This window comes from Schistocerca americana, chromosome 6, assembly GCF_021461395.2.
Source record: "Schistocerca americana isolate TAMUIC-IGC-003095 chromosome 6, iqSchAmer2.1, whole genome shotgun sequence".
Taxonomy (NCBI): Eukaryota; Metazoa; Arthropoda; class Insecta; order Orthoptera; family Acrididae; genus Schistocerca; species Schistocerca americana.
The window spans coordinates 460,164,333-460,176,009 of NC_060124.1; positions in this window are offsets into that span (position 1 = coordinate 460,164,333).

Genomic DNA, 11,677 nt, shown 5'->3' on the forward strand with positions numbered 1-11,677 from the left:
TTGACAGCAAAGTTACTGATCAAGTGATTGTTCCACCAACTGTCCGCCCCTTTTTACATGTGCGGCTTTCTGTCTACCTCCGGCAGTCCAACTGGGAAAACAACATCGGGGGTTGCCTACACGCCAGGCAACCCCTCTGTACTAGAAAACAGTTTTGCAGCAATTCCACTAGGCGACCCTAGCATCTCCACCATTTTAGGCCACGTTACCTAATATAGTTCCTGCGATATTCTGCCGCGAGACAACATTTAGGCCCCTGCACCGCCGTACAGAGGGAGTTCATGTCAACCGAGAGCTACAGGCATCTGCTCCACAAGGACGCTGCTGCCAGTGCCGACAAGCTGCCTCCTCGACGGACACCGCCTGGACTCTGCACCTCCGCCGACAGTCATTTCTCCATCGTTGGATGTCGTAACCTGGTTCACAAAGTTTGTCGAACATTGACAGTATTCTGTTTTTCCAATGATGTACTAAAAGTAAACTCTTATGGGGAAATTGGTTTCCGTGTGCTGCAGTAGAATCTTGTAGTTATTAGTTTGTCGAAAACTCAACCAACTACGAGACTTCGAGTTGTTAACAAAGACCATCAGCCTATCAGTAATTTTTTGTGTGTTAATTGTCCACCCCCGTTCGCTAAGTGGTCAGCGCGGCGGAATGCCACGCTAAGGGGCCCGGGTTCCACTCCCGGCTGCGACAGGAGATTTTCTCAGCTCTGGGTCTGGGTGTTGTTTGGTCCTCATCATCATTTCATCCCCATCTCCGACGCGCAAGTCGCCCAATGTGCAATAAATACTTCACTACTGCGGCCGAACTTTCCCGGATGGGGGACTCCGGGCACACAATGTCTTACTTTAATATCCTTTTTTTTTTGTACTGTTATTTGTGTTAGGTTCGTCGGAGCTGGCGAACCAATTTTGGTTTTTTCAATAAACTATATTTGTGGTAAATTATTGACGTTATTTCCAGCTACGGCGAATTCTTTACCCTTAGCTGACTGGTCACCGCGTCTGTCTATCATGCAGCGAACTCTGGTTCGGTTCGCGGCCGGCTCGTAGATTTTCTGTGCTCGGGGACTGGTGGTATGTTGTTCTCATCACCATTTAATCATCATCGACATGAAAGACGCCCAGTATGACGTCAAATGAAAAGACTTGCATTTCGACGTCTGAAACTTTCTGGCAGATTAAAACTGTGTGCCGGACCAAGATTCGAACTCGGGACCTTTGCCTTTCGCGGGCAAGTGCTCTACCAACTGAGCTACCCAAGCAGGAATCACGCCCCGTCCTCACAGCTTTACTTCTGCCAGTACCTCGTCTCCTACCTTCCAAACTTTACAGAAGTTCTCCTGCGAACAGGCACACAGTTTTAATCTGTCAGGAAGTTTCATATCAGCACACACTCCGCTGCAGAGTGAAAACTGTTGTGTTAGCTGAAGAGCCAACACCGTGTTACGATTGGTGGCCGAAAAGAATGCGTTTTGCCTCACGCAGGCTGGCGTGAGGAGGGAAGGACTATACTGACGTGAGGCCTGGAACATGACAAGGAATTAGAATTCAGAAAGCGAACGTAATTAGTTTGATAACTTTAATCCATTAATGATGAACGTCACTGTTGACGGTACCTGATTCACAATATTATCTGTTCAGAAAACATTCTTGATCAACATGGCGCCTTGATAGGTCGTAGCAAATGACGTAGCTAAATGCTATGCTAAACTGTCGTCTCTGCAATTGAGAGCGTATGTTGGCAGTGAACCATCGCTAGCAAAGTCGGCTGTACAACTGGAGCGAGTGCTAGGAAGTGTTCCTAGACTACACCTGCCGTGTGGCGGTGCTCGGTCTGCAATCACTGATAGTGGCGATACGCAGGTCCGACGTATACTAACGGAACGTGGCCGATTTAAAGGCTACCACTTAGCAAGTGTGGTGCCTGGCGGTGACACCACATAAATCTCATTCGGGAAACATCCCCTAGGCTGTGGCTAAGCCATGTCTCCGCAATATCCTTTCTTTCAGGAGTGCTAGTCCTGCATGGTTCGCAAGAGAGCTTCTGCAAAGTTTGGAAGGTAGGAGACGCGGTACTGGCGGATCTGTGAGGACGGGGCGTGAGTCGTGCTTGGGTAGCTCAGTTGGTAGAGCACTTGTTCGCGAAAGGCAAAGGTCTCGAGTTCGAGTCTCGATCCGGCACACAGTTTTAATCTGCCAGGAAGTTTCATATCAGCGCACACTACGCTCATTCTCGGCGTCTGAGAGGGGGACTCCAAGCCATCAACGCGATCCTGTTATCTCATCTCATTCCACCAGCTACGAATTCGCTCGTACATATTCGGCGAGTGAATTGTTCCCTTATAAGACCTGTAATACATAACCTTGGGGCCTACATCTAGAGTCAGTGAGTTAACCACGACCTATCAACGGTGTCAAAGCAACTACTTCTGGAAAACCAATACGATATCGAGACGAGTGTGACGGCGTGATTTCTGCGCCGGGCGGTGTATCTGCGGATTACTGCGGCAACTCGGCTCCGCTTTGCAGCCATCGCCGGCGGCGGCGCCGTTTCCACCCCTCCCCGCCGTGCCCCTTTCCGCCCGGCGCTGGCGCTGGCAGCCGAGATAAGCCCTAGCCGCCCCCACCACCCTCGACGCTCCCCCGCTTCCGCTGAAATGCGCAGCCGGCCGGAAACACGGGCAGGCGCCGCGATACCGCCCGCAGCGCACGTACCGGTGCTCGTAGGCTGTTCTACCCAATGCAGCGTGCAGGCGACGCCACGCCAGCCCTGTCACCGCTCCGGCTCAAACACCTCGCCACAGGGGGTTGCTCTCACACCCTATTCCGCTATCGGCACACAACTAGTCCTCCCTTTTCTTTTTCGTAAAATAACGCAGGTACAAAGACAAACTGCCTGGATAAAATCTTTCCTAGTTCATTCGCTGCTGACTGCAAGCTGTCTTCTCGTAAAAGGTAATCTCGTCTTCTGCTAACCATATGGGGCGATTCATTGGTTAAAATGGCTCTGAGCACTATGGGACTTAACATCTGAGGTCATCAATCCCCTAGAACTTAGAACTACTTAAACCTAACTAACCTAAGGACATCACACACATCCATGCCCGAGGCAGGATTCGAACCTACGACCGCAGCAGCAGAGCGGTTCCAGACTGAAGCGCTTAGAAGCGCTCGGCCACACCGGCCGGCAGTTCATTGGTATCTGTGAAGTTTCAGAAACCGACTGCACAGATACTACATTACAGACAGAAAACACACAAGTACATAGTAATGCAAAAAAATTGGCCAAGTGCGAGTGGGACTGTTGCACTGCAAGTTCCGTGCTAACTGAATTATGTATTTAGTTCATCCATCCTCGGAATCTAGATGTCAATGATTTTTTCCTGTTGTGAGTACCGACACTGGTAAGATATTTGTCCCAGGAAAAGTCTGCATATGTGAAGAGAGAATACTTAATAAGACATTTTTTTATTTACTTACTAATACATGACCACAGCTTACATTTTACGTTTACGTGCAATAATGTTCCTCTAGTATGCAGTGTATATTCAAATGGCAAAAGATTTTTTATGTGATTTAATTACAGTTTAAGAAATTTCGGATTTCTTACTGTACTTGAACCGTGAGACCTTTCTTCTTGCCAAGTTTCAAGATTGCAACACAATGGGAAGCATCCTACAGGTTATGATGACGGATTTTTCGAGTACCAAAACATGTGACATAAATGGTCGTATCTGTTGACTTGATCGCGTTTGAGATTAAATTTTTTTAAATAACCAAGGGACCCAAGATCTTAGCATGTGATATAAATCTGAACTCGATTCGTCAACCGTTTCCAAAGAAGAAGGGTGTTAACATGCAAGCAGGCAAACAGGGAGCCAGATAAAAAATTATATAAAGAAGATTTTTTCATTTTATATGATTGCAAAATAACAGTTTTAGAATATTTCCCTTTACTTGTACTATGAAACCTTGCTTCTTGCCGTATTTCATTCTTCTTGGTAAACGAGAAGCAGCATATAGGTTATGGTGAGTGAGTTTTCGAGGATCTAAATATGTAACATAAATGGCCGTATCTTTTGATTGTATTGACTTACAAGCTTACAAATTTTACGCCGCCAAGCGTCCCTAGACCTTAGAATGTGACATAAATTTTTCTCTCTTACAGAGAAAAAGGGTCTAGATAGATGGACAGACAAACAGACAGATGCATAAAAACTGTCAAACATATTTTTTCGTGTGATGTGAATACAAATAAACAGTTTTCGTATATTTATCGTTGTGCAGTGGAACCTTGCGTCTAACAAAATTCCATGATTGTAGGTCAACGGGGAACACCCTATAGTTTTCGATAAGTGAGTTCTCGAGTAACAAAATACACTACTGGCCATTAAAATTGCTACACCACGAAGATGACGTGCTACAGACGCGAAATGTAACCGACAGGAAGAAGATGCTGTGATATGCAAATGATTAGCTTTTCAGAGCATTCACACAAGGTTGGCGCCGGTGGCGGCATCTACAAAGTGCTGACGTGAGGAAAGCTCCCAACCGATTTCTCATACACAAGCAGCAATTGACCGGCGTTGCCTGGTGAAACGTTGTTGTGATGTCTCGTGTAAGGAGGATAAATGCGTACCATCACGTTTCCGACTTTGATAAAGGTCGGATTGTAGCCTATCACGACATTGCTGCTCGCGTTGGTCGAGATCCAATGAGTGTTAGCAGAATATGGAATCGGTGGGTTCAGGAGGGTAATATGGAACGCCGTGCTTGATCCCAACGGCCTCGTAGTACTAGCAGTCGAGATGAGAGGCATCTTATCCGCATGGCTGTAACGGATCGTGCAGCCACGTCTCGATCCCTGAGTCAACAGATGCGGACGTTTGAAAGACAACAACCATCCGCACGAACGTTCGACGACGTTTGCAGCAGCATGGACTATCAGCTCGGAGACCATGGCTGCTTCGACGACCAATCCACCTGTCATGAAATATGCTATTCAATACCGATTCAACCGCACGCGACCTATGTGCCGGACATCCATCATGTCGGAAGTACATCGTCATTCTGTCATGCGGTGAAACATCTTGTAGTAACATCGTTAGAACATTACGTAGGATATGAGCATACATTGCACCATTTAGATTGGCATCAATAAAATGGGGGCCAATTATCGTTCCTCCCATAATGCCGCACCATACATTATTAACCCGCCAAGGTCGCCGATGTTCCACTTGTCGCAGCCATCGTGGATTTTCCGTTGCCCAATAATGCATATTAAGCCGGTGTACGTTACCGCTGTTGGTGAATGACGCTTCGTCGCTAAATAGAACGCGTGCAAAAAATCTGTCATCGTCCCGTAATTTCTCTTGTGCCCAGTGGCAGAACTGTACACGACGGCCGACCGGGGTATCCGAGCGGTTCTAGGCGCTACAGTCTGGAACCACAAGACCGCTACGGTCGCAGGTTCGAATTCTGCCTCGGGCATGCATGTGTGTGATGTCCGTACGTTAGTAGGGTTTAAGTAGTTCTAAGTTGTAGGGGACTGATGACCTCAGAAGTTAAGTCCCACAGTGCTCAGAGCCATTTGAACCATTTTTGTACATGACGTTCAAAGTCGTCGCCATGCAATTCCTGGTGCATAGAAATATGGTACGGGTGTAATCGTTGTTGATGTAGCATTCTCAACACCGACGCTTTTGTGATCCTCGATTCTCGCGCGATTTGTCTGCTACTGATGTGCGGATTAGCCTACTTGGGCGTCATAATTTGTTGTAGGTCGTGACTGACGTTTCACATGTGCCTGAACACTTCCTGTTTCCTTAAGAAACGTAACTATCCGGCGAACGGTCTGGACACTTGAATGATGTCGTCCAGGATACCGAACAGCATACACAGCAAACGCCCGTTGGGCATTTTGATCACAATAGCCACACATCAATACGATATCGACCTTTTCCGCAATTGGTAAACGGTCCATTTTAACACGGGAATTGTATCACGAAGCAACGTAGTTATACGTTTGTGACTATTACAGCGCCATCTATCACAAAGCGAAAAAAGTGGTCCAACTAAAAACATGAATATTTCTTTAGGTACTACACGAATATGTAATAAAAAATGGGGGTTCCTATTTTAAAAAAACGCAGTTGATATCCGTTTGACCTATTGCAGCAACATCTAGCGGGCCAACCATAGCGCCATCTGGTTTCCCCCTTCAAGCTAGACAAGTTTCGTTCTTTGTAGTTTTTTCGTTTGACGCTTATTTCGTGAGATATTTGGCCCGGTCACTATCAATGGACCACCCTGTATACATGACCGTATATGTTGACTGCATTGACTTAGAAGGTCTCCAAGGCACTATATATATAATAGCACGTGTCATAAAGTTTAAAGTGATTCGATTGCCTGTTTCTGAGACAAAAGATTCTTAACAGTCGGACGGACAGACAGGCCATCTGATGAACAACAAAGCGATCAGTTTTTACAGATTGAAACACCAAACCATAAAAACGAAGCACCAAGATAGAATTATCCGAATGGGACGAAAATCGGTAGACGAATAAATTATTACAGTTTAAGAAACCTTGGATGATTCATTTAATAGGAAGAGCTTCTCTAACTGAGCAAGTCCTCTGACCCCTGAGGAAGCAGTTATCGGGCGTAGCATTGGTTGATAGAGTTGTTGGATGCCCTGCTAATGGGTATCGTGCCAAATTATGTCCAGTTGGCGTGTTAGATCGTCAAAATGCCGAGGTGGTAGGACGGCCCTGCCCCTGTTGCTCCAAGCGTTCTAAAATGAGGAAAACTCCGGCGAGTGTGATGGCCAACGTATGGTTTGACAAGCACGAGGACAAGCAGTAGAAACTTTCGAGTGTGAGATCGGGCATTATCTTGCTGAAATATAATCCCAGGATAACTCGATAGAGGGGAAGCAAAAAGGGACACAGAATATCATCGACGTAGTGCTGTGCTGTAATGGTGCGCCGGCCGCTGTGGTCTCGCGGTTCTAGGCGCGCAGTCCGGAACCGCGCGACTGCTACGGTCGCAGGTTCGAATCCTGCCTCGGGCATGGATGTGTGTGATGTCCTTAGGTTAGTTAGGTTTAGGTACTAAGTTCTAGGGGACTGATGACCACAGCTGTTAAGCCCCATAGTGCTCAGAGCCATTTGAACCATTTTTTTTTTTTTTGTAATGGTGCCTACGAAAGGGGTCTTGCTATAAAATGAAACGTCACCCCAGATCCTCTCTCTCGTTTGTTGAGCCGTATGCAGACAACAATCAGGTTGCTATTCCACCACTGGCCGGGCGTCTCCACAGACATCTTCGCTGCTCATCTGCGCACAGTTCGAAGCGGGACCCATCGGTGAAGGCAGTTCTACTCCAGTTAGAAATTTACAGGCCGAATGTGCCGGACTCCTCTGCAAACTGGCTTATTTGTATACAAATGTCAATGATAGTCCACATGCGGCCACCGTTATCTCACACCCTCAACCCCCCCCCCCCTTTCCGTGAACAGCCTGTTAATGATACTTTTAGGCATACTGAGGCACCAGTTGTACATCGGCTAGATGATCATGATAAATCTGGGCTTCCGTGTGCCTCTCTGACGATTGATCGGTCCTCAGTTTTGTCATCTTTCTAGGTCTATCGCTTCCTTATAGATGCTGTGTTGGGCCGTGGTTCACCCATTCTGCTAATAGCATCCAATGGTGGCATCCTACGGTTCAGACGCCGAGCGATTCGCAGATTACTCCTAGTGACTATACGTCATCTCTCAAATATTGACGTACGCATACATCTGTGGTAGTCTAGCCTTTTTGTGGACATGGGTCAGCGGTTGGCAATATATGTAATGCAAATGGAACACGACAGCCGTACTTTACAACTACTCATTATTCATACGACCAGTTTCAGCCATATATTTGCGTCGTATTCAGGTCCTGTTTAACAAAAAAAGCTTATATAGTTACAATGCCTGTGTCTAATAACTTAACTGGTGTCAGAAGTAAGATACAAATGCTTTAGCGTTACAAAAATGGACAAAACAATCAAGGCACTGTATGAGTGTGTGGTGTCACCGCCAGACACCACACTTGCTAGGTGGTAGCCTTTAAATCGGCCGCGGTCCGTTAGTATACGGCGGACCCACGTGTCGCCACTGTCAGTGATAGCAGACCGAGCGCCACCACACGGCAGGTCTATAGAGACGTCCTGGCACTCGCCCCAGTTGTACAGCCGACTTTGCTAGCGAAGCTAAACTGACCGATACGCTCTCATTTGCCGAGACGATAGTTAGCATAGCCTTCAGCTACATTTGCTACGACCTAGCAAGGCGCCGTATTCAATTGATAATTAATATTATGAAGCATGTACCGTAACGAGAGATGTTCTACAATTGTGGATTAAAGTTAAGTATTACATCATCTACGTACTTTATTTACAATTCTCAAGATATTGTCCTGTTCCAGACCTCACGCCAGTCAGCGTGTAATTAAACGCGTGCATTTCGGCCTCCTCTAGAAAAACAGTGTTGGCTCTTCTGCCAACACTACAGAGTGTACACAACAATACATGGGGGATTTGTACATATATGTCTTTTTTACAAGAACTTTGATCATTAAGTGGATAAATAAACAAGAAAAAAACAGTAGAAAATCTGTAATAGTAATCAGATGTGTAGTTATTAGCATATGTGAGAAAGGTGGTACCTTCTACGATAACTGCTGGCTCACTTTAAACTAGGGCAGCATAAAGCGACATGGTCTCAAACTAATGTAAATTTTGAAAAGAGCAAAGTATCTGCGTATATTGTTCACGTGCCTACCTGCGAGGGACAGCTACTGTCCACTTGCGCGCACGGAATGAAATTCACAGACTTTGTGTCCTGGTATCGACATGTCCCCTTTTTACCGTCCTCGCCCGCTCCGCTATAAAACTGCGCTGCAGCGTCACGCATTTATCCATCAGCCGCCAGGGTTTACAGTTTTGTATTTTCCGTTGATACCTGTATGAACATCAGTTAGTGACCCCTCTGCATAACTCCTATGAGGTGAGTCCTCCGTTTCTTCTCTCAATGGACAGAGCATCTCTCCAAGTTTTAACTCAGTTACAGGTGCGTAATAGGAGAGAGGTCCCGATTATTGGATGCTGTTTATAAATAGAATCTAATAATATTTTAATCTACTGATTTATGTATCAACAAACAATACTAACACGTACTAGAAACATTATACCTGTAGAACAATAATGCAGAAGACTCATACACTCCTGGAAATTGAAATAAGAACACCGTGAATTCATTGTCCCAGGAAGGGGAAACTTTATTGACACATTCCTGGGGTCAGATACATCACATGATCACACTGACAGAACCACAGGCACATAGACACAGGCAACAGAGCATGCACAATGTCGGCACTGGTACAGTGTATATCCACCTTTCGCAGCAATGCAGGCTGCTATTCTCCCATGGAGACGATCGTAGAGATGCTGGATGTAGTCCTGTGGAACGGCTTGCCATGCCATTTCCACCTGGCGCCTCAGTTGGACCAGCGTTCGTGCTGGACGTGCAGACCGCGTGAGACGACGCTTCATCCAGTCCCAAACATGCTCAATGGGGGACAGATCCGGAGATCTTGCTGGCCAGGGTAGTTGACTTACACCTTCTAGAGCACGTTGGGTGGCACGGGATACATGCGGACGTGCATTGTCCTGTTGTCCTGCCGGTCTAGGAATGGTAGAACGATGGGTTCGATGACGGTTCAGTGTCCCCTCGACGATCACCAGTGGTGTACGGCCAGTGTAGGAGATCGCTCCCCACACCATGATGCCGGGTGTTGGCCCTGTGTGCCTCGGTCGTATGCAGTCCTGATTGTGGCGCTCACCTGCACGGCGCCAAACACGCATACGACCATCATTGGCACCAAGGCAGAAGCGACTCTCATCGCTGAAGACGACACGTCTCCATTCGTCCCTCCATTCACGCCTGTCGCGACACCACTGGAGGAGGGCTGCACGATGTTGGGGCGTGAGCGGAAGACGGCCTAACGGTGTTTGCGGGACCGTAGCCCAGCTCCATGGAGACGGTTGCGAATGGTCCTCGCCGATACCCCAGGAGCAACAGTGTCCCTAATTTGCTGGGAAGTGGCGGTGCGGTCCCCTACGGCACTGCGTAGGATCCTACGGTCTTGGCGTGCATCCGTGCGTCGCTGCGGTCCGGTCCCAGGTCGACGGGCACGTGCACCTTCCGCCGACCACTGGCGACAACATCGATGTACTGTGGAGACCTCACGCCCCACGTGTTGAGCAATTCGGCGGTACGTCCACCCGGCCTCCCGCATGCCCACTATACGCCCTCGCTCAAAGTCCGTCAACTGCACATACGGTTCACGTCCACGCTGTCGCGGCATGCTACCAGTGTTAAAGACTGCGATGGAGCTCCGCATGCCACGGCAAACTGGCTGACACTGACGGCGGCGGTGCACAAATGCTGCGCAGCTAGCGCCATTCGACGGCCAACACCGCGGTTCCTGGTGTGTCCGCTGTGCCGTGCGTGTGATCATTGCTTGTACAGCCCTCTCGCAGTGTCCGGAGCAAGTATGGTGGGTCTGACACACCGGTGTCAATGTGTTCTTTTTTCCATTTCCAGGAGTGTATATTAATTTTAAATATTTCTTTTAAAAAGTGTTGGATGCTGTAATATGTGTATGTATACATAAATTTTCTAGGATCCCTAATACTGGATGTTGACAAAAAGCAGTTCTAAAATTAGTACTGTTCAGTGGAATGCACTTCTTATGTTCAAGAAAATTTAGTACATGTTCGCAAACTGCACTTTCATTGTTTTTCACCAAATGGAAGCAAATGGGCCAAGTTATAAAATGTACAACTTACAAAATGTAAATTATTGACAGAGAGCATAAACAAAAGATTTCCTTGCGTGCTTTTGGAAATAGTTCATGAGACCTCCTAAGAATTTTTGTTCAGGATATCTACTATTTTCCACTTTAGTCCAAGCAATAGGGATAGTTACTTCCTTCATCCACACCGTCTGCGTCGACAGTTGTGACCAGGGGAATACAATAGTCCATAGATGAAGAGGAAGAAGAGCTAGGGCTTCTTTTGTTTTGTTTTTGCCTGTGTTGTTGGCTGCTTGGAATGGATGCTTTAGTGACAGCTACAACAGTCCCGGATGATAATTCCGAGGACTACCTGTACTCTACTTGATTTAGTATGCCTTCTTGGTCCGCCACTTTTTTTGTAGATTTTCTGCAAAGCCACTGTGGAAGGGGGATGTTGTTATGTTAGCTGCTGTACGGGAATGTCGTCCTACTTGTTAAGCCTATTAAAATGACTTACTGTTGGTGATGGTCGAATTTGGAATGGTGAGACTGCCTTGCTATCATTTCTTTCTTCTGGTGTACACACAACCTCAGTAACGTCATTGTTATTTTCTAACAGAAGGAACTCATCATCAACAGACCAAGATATACTTATTGATGGGTATTATAACACGTGACAGAAACTCATTCATAGCAATTTCAAGGGTCGCACGTTTAGAATAAGCCTTTCCCATCAGTTCACACATCTTACAGGAAGTTACGGCTCTGAATGGATGTTCAACTTAGCTGAAGTAAGTATTAAACGGATCCGTGAATGAAACGTCC